The sequence below is a fragment of the Fukomys damarensis genome, unplaced genomic scaffold (genome assembly GCF_012274545.1).
Source record: "Fukomys damarensis isolate Sample0158 unplaced genomic scaffold, DMR_v1.0_HiC HiC_scaffold_21, whole genome shotgun sequence".
Classification (NCBI taxonomy): Eukaryota; Metazoa; Chordata; class Mammalia; order Rodentia; family Bathyergidae; genus Fukomys; species Fukomys damarensis.
In genome coordinates this window covers 31348121-31354120 of record NW_022900933.1, presented here as the reverse complement: position 1 = coordinate 31354120, position 6000 = coordinate 31348121, and the positions used below count along the sequence as shown (strand labels likewise).

Below are 6000 nucleotides of genomic sequence, written 5' to 3'. Positions count from 1 at the left end.
GGCCGGGTGAGAGCTGCTGGCGTGCGGAGCCACGGTTTCGGTTGGCTTTTTGGTCTCGTTGAACTTTTCTTAACTTGTCGCGGTGCTGGGCTCCGGGGCCTGTTTCGGGGTCTCCTCACGACGCCGGTCTCGCGTGGGCCTGACAGAGTTTGGGGGCCCGGCCTCGCCCGCTGAGCGGGATGGGAGGTGCGGATTGGCGAGTCGGCTGGGTGGGTCTCCGGCCCGACAGAAGGGAGACCCCGAGTAGGGGGACCCCCAGCCGGCGTGGACGCTGCTCGTCCTGCTCGCTGCCCCGGCTCGAGTCTTCGCCGCCGGCGGCAGGTGGGCGCTGGGTCTAGGGAGAGCAGCATAGCCAAGGGGTTCAGGTGAGGTGTTTCAGAAACTTTAGCAAAAAGGGGAGGTTAAAACGTCACTCCCTTCGGTATTGCCAAACTGCAGTCTGCCCAATTGTTTTTTTTTTTTTAATAAATCACCTTTATTTTTACTTATTTTTTATTAGTACAGTGCATATTTGCAGCACATAATGATTATATTCATCATGGGGACGAACTGAGTTTTAGATTTGACGTCTACCTCTTCCATTTTCTTCTTTTCTCTGCTATGGTTTCTTAAGGTATAGAAGGATAGAATGGTTGAGTTGTGGGGTATGTTACTCTGTAACATTTGAACTCCTAGATATAAAGTGCCATACTATTGATTTCTTTAGAATATTTATAATCCGTGGATTGCTTTTGTAATTAAAATATTCGGAATCACACTGCAGGTAGGCAGCTCGTAGAGTTGTGTTTTCCCAGTAATGTAAAAAAAAAAAGCCTGGAAAATATTGATAATTAACAAAATGCCATTTACCGGTTTAATATTTTGATGTGTAAGTTCTTGGTTCTTTTTATTAGCTATATTAGCTCTTGCCTGTGAGAGCTGAGACTTAAGGGGATTTGCTTTTGATCATCTCTTTTATTTTGGTAATTTTTGCTAATGACTGAGTTACCTTCAAAAACGAGGAAGAAAGCTGTAATAAAATTTTATTTCTTTTTTAACCTCCCAAGAATATTGTTTTTTACAATGTCTTAAATTTTACCTCTTTCAATTGAATTATAATTGTGTATTTATGAACAAAACTAATAAACTGAGAGATTGATTCAGGTTGAGAGAAAATCCGTTTGAGATTTTTATAGGACATCTGGAAAAGCTATCTAGTTCACAAATTTATTGGTTTTAGGTTTTTTCTGAAGTCAGGCTCAGACACAGCAGTGGATTTGTGATAGTTAATGCTGTGGTAGTTAAGTCATTAAAATAAATGTAGAATAAGAAAAGAGGAAGACTAAAGATGGTAAACTCTAATATTTGAGTGATGGATGGGTAGAGACTGTCAAGGACACACGGGGAGTATTTTCAAAAAAGAGGAGGAAGGCTGAGAGAGAGGGGAGGCCTAGAAGTCAGAAGAGGACAGAAGTCTGGGGTGTCACATGAGTGGCTTGGGAAGTTAGGAAATGGTCAAAAGTCTGTTGGCTTTGATAGTTAGGAAGGCGTCATTGACTTCAGCAAACATAATTTAAGTAGAATGGTAAAGGAAGAAGCCAATGATTTTGAAGTGTTAATAGAGGATTAAGAAATAAAGATAGTGAGTGGAGAATCCATATTTTGTGAAGCAAAGGTTAGAAGGAGATGACAGCATAGTTGAGGGGAATTTATAGTCAGATTGGAAAGAAAATAGACTGTAAAATAGCCATATGTTAAAGTATATCATTTCACATAACTAGTCCTCTCTTATAGTTAAGTAGCAGAGGCAGAGAAGCAAGTAGCTGAGCATATTGAATAACACTGTATTCATAATAAAGTATTTCATGTCCCCCATCCAAATTATGAATACTATTTTAGTAGTATGTTGGTATATTGGGTTATCAGTGTTTAAATCACAAATATTAACTGTGTTGGGTTGATTCACCCAGCGTGCTTTTAACTCATTTGATGCATGTAATTCAATTATTCCTTTAAAACTCTTGTAGAAATCAGATATTTTGACCAAAGCAGAATTGAGACTTATATCAGTTTAGGCCTTTCTATCAATTATTATCCATTCAAGGGAAAATGTTCTTAGTTTAAAATTTCTGTATGAGTTTTGTTTCAGTCTTCATTAATTAAAGGTTTTATTTGATTCTGGAATTCAGACAATTAGTTAATGAATGCATTGCTTACGAATATGAAAAGAATGGTTAAAATGGAGAAGTCTAACTACCAAGTATTGTCTGGGCTATGGAGCTGCTAGAAATCTCATACTCTGCCTTTGAAAATGTAAATTGGGCAGTCAGTTTGAAAACATTTTGGCAGTGTCTAAAGTGAACCATGTACATAAACAATGTCCAGACATATACTCAACAAAAATCTAGAAAATGCAAATTAATCTAATATATAGAACACATCAGTGATTAGTTGGAAATAAGGACAAGAGAAGATGAGAAGAATTGATTAAAAGAACATGAAGCAACTTTAGGGTATGATGGATATATTCATTTCATTGTGATGTTGCTTTCACTAATATATACATAGGACTCCATTTTATATTTTAAAGACATGTAATTTATGATAAGGGTGAAAGATTTAAATAAAAATAGAATGGAAGAAATCACATCATTTAAGTGTACTTACCTCCTTTAAATATTGTAATTATTTCATCATGATGATGAGATTAAGAATAATCTTTATTTTCTTCATATTTTATACCAAGCTGTTTACTTTTCAATTGAGAAATTATTTCATATGTGGAAAACCGTACATCTGACATAGCTATAAAGAATACAAATAAATGCCCTATACTCACATCATGCTTAAAAAATAGTATATTATTATATATATTGATAATAAGTATATCAGTATTTTTAAATTGCCCTAGGCATTCCCCCCGACTATATCTTTTTTTCCACTTTCCTTGATTTTCTATAGTTTTTCAACATACATATACATTCCTAAACAATGTATTGTTTAGTTTTGTCTATTTTGGAGTGCTCTTTAAAAAAACAGTATACCGTATGATTTTTATGACTTTTTTACACATTATATTTGTTATATTCTTCCACATTGGTGTAGAACTTTTTATTCCTTTATATCATTCTGTCTTACAGCTTTTACCATTATCATCCTGTAAATGGATGTTTAAAATATTTTCAAGCTTTTTTCTTTTTAAAAAATTTTATTTTTTTCCATTAAAAGCTATCTTGTTATGACCCCTCCAATCCATGTTTCATTGTATCTATGTGCAAGAATTTCCTAGGCTTTTTAAATCTAGGAACAGAGTTGTGGGTCTTCAGTTTTTCTAGATAACACTGAATTGTTTTATAAACTGGTTGTACCAATTACAACAAAGGTTGTACCTTTACAAGCAGTAAGTAATCACTCTGTCCTTTTCTTGTCAACATGTAAGACATTTATTTGTACATTTGTAGTTACTGAGGTTTAATTTTCAATTGTTAATTACTGATGTAAAACCTTTCATAGGTCCTCTTTAAGGGATGCCTATTTAGATCTTTTTTCCTACTTTTTATTAATTTTTTGGCTCTAAACATTAATTTCTGGAAGTTCTTTATATGCTTTAGAAACAAATGTCTTATTAGTTATACACGTGGCAAATACCTTCTCAGTAGTCAGCTTTGCTTTCTTTAAAATGTCTTAATAAACACATTCTGTCTTTAAAGTAGCTATGTCAACTTTTTCCTTTATGACTTGTAGTTTTGTTTTTTTTCTTTTTTAATATTTATCTTTATGAGTACACATTTGCAGAACACAACGATTACATCTATGGTGCATGACTTGTACTTTTGGCATCTTGTTTAACAAATCTTTCCTTTCTCTAACATTATAAAAATATAGGCTAATGTTTTCTGCCAAAGCTTTAAAATGTTGTTTTCCCTGGGGATATATGGAAAAATCCCTGTAGCTTTTCAGTTTTGCTGTGAACCTAAAACTCCTCTTAAAAGAGTCTCTTAAAATAATCTTTCATATTTATATCCTTAATCCATACACAATTGTTTTTTGTGTGTTATGAAATAAGAATTCACAGTGTCTTTTCTATTCTTTATGTGGCTAATCAGTTTTTCCCAGGATCGTTTATTGAATAGTCTGCTTTTCATTCCTATATTTATCTGTGTGTATCATATGTTGAGTTTCCATATATCTGTGAATATGTTTCAGAGCTGTTCTTTCTCTAACCCAATTATCCTTATGCCACAGACTTATTTGATTTAATTGTATAATAAACCTGATACCCACTCATGCATCTTTTAAAACTAAATTTCTCAAATTGTCTGATTTTTCTTTTTTGGTTTTATTTTTAAATTTTTATTAGTACATGTTTGCAGTACATAATGTTTACATTCATTGTGGGGAATTGGTACACGTACATAACACATCTCATTTTTTTTCCCTTTCCACTCTCCCACCTTTTTAAAGTTTTTTTGCTAGCATCAGATTCATTTATTTCTAAGTCATTATAAAGTTTATTATCATTCATACAGATTAACAGCCAGACTGTAACAGGCCAAAAAACACATAAAATACATAAGACAATTACACTAAATCAAGATATACTTTTAAATACATCGGTCCTTACTGGGTTATAACTTTTCTCTCTTTTTTTCATATTACCTATATCTTATTTTGTACTTTATTTATATATTGAGTTTCTCATATAAAAGAAACCATACAATATTTAAGCTTGTGTGTCTGATTTACTTCACTTAACATTATGGCCTCAAGGGGCATCTATTTTCCTACAAATGAGTCAAGTTTATCCTTCCTTATTGCAGAGTAGTACTCCGTTGTGTATAAATACATTTTCTTTATTAAGCGATATGTTGGTAGACATATAAGTTGCTTCATGGGCTGGGGATTTAGCTCAGTGGTTCTGCCGCCTGCCTTGCAAGCACAAGGAACTGAGTTCAATCCCTGGTACCAAAAAAAAAAAAGTTGCCTCAAATATTTAGGTATTGTTAATTGTGCTGCTATAAACATGGGTATGCATACATCACTGTGGTGTGATGCCTTTAACTCTTTGGGGAATTAGCTGAGTCAAATGGAATCTCTGTTTTTTAGTTTTTTAAGAAATTTTTATATTGATTTTTGTTGTGGTTGGTTGTCAGGTAGTTCTTTTAAAAATGGCTTGCCAGTTAAAAATATTCCAGGTCCTTTTTTCTTCAAACAAAGAATTTTGAAGAAATAAGGAGTGAAGGAGTAAGAAAAGAACTAGTTCTGTAGAGCAAACTTGGGCTGAACAAAAAAAAAGAAAATGATAAAAAGCAAATATAAACATACATGCTGCATCTAGAGTGGGCTACTGTGAAGAGTCATGATAGCAGGCTCCTCTTGGCATCTGGTTTCCTTTATTCTGCTCACATCCTGTGGGAGCTCACAAGAAGCTCTACATATAGGGTCTTGAGAGCCATCAGGCCCACCCTGGGATCTTACATTTGACAAGTCGCTTACATTTCTTCATCCAGCTTTGCCACACCCTACCTCCTATATCATTTGTACCAGTTTAGAACCACCATCATCAAGAAACCAACCAGTAACGGGGCTGGGGATTTAGGTCACAGGTGCCACCGCCTGCTTCGCAAGTGCAAGGTTCAGAGTTTGATCCTTGATACCAAAAAAGAAAGAAAGAAAGAAAAAGAGAAGGCAACTAATAACAAATGTTGGAGAGGCTGCAGGGATGGGGAGTGATAAACTGGTAATTTTTAATTCTTAAAAGTAAACTTTTGCTGGGCTTAGTATAATCTGAGCACACCTGTAATCTGAGCATAAGGAAGGCTGAGGCAAGAGGATTTGGGCAAGTTTGAGGTCAGCATGGGCTACATAGTGAGTTCAAGTTCAACCTGAACTGCATAACAAGACACAGTCTCAAAAAACAAAAAAATGAATGAATGAATGAATGTAAACTTTTACTTGGATTATAATATAATCACCTGAGGTCATAAATAATGTTGATGCTACACTGATATAAAGTTTATT

The 6000-nt window shown here is 34.5% G+C and overlaps 1 protein-coding gene across 3 annotated transcripts in view; it reads left to right on the top strand.

Annotated features, from left to right (window-relative positions):
- Positions 1-127: 127 nt before the first annotated feature.
- Tc2n (tandem C2 domains, nuclear) overlaps positions 128-6000 on the top strand; it is a 31409-nt gene continuing 25536 nt past the window's right edge. The window contains exon 1 of one of the 3 annotated variants that reach the window (XM_010616315.3): positions 128-186. The gene's annotated coding sequence lies outside the window, so the exon portion shown is untranslated. Of the gene's footprint in view, positions 187-254; positions 322-346; positions 366-6000 lie in introns of those variants that run through there. The other 2 variants (XM_010616314.3, XM_010616316.3) reach the window with 2 other exon arrangements.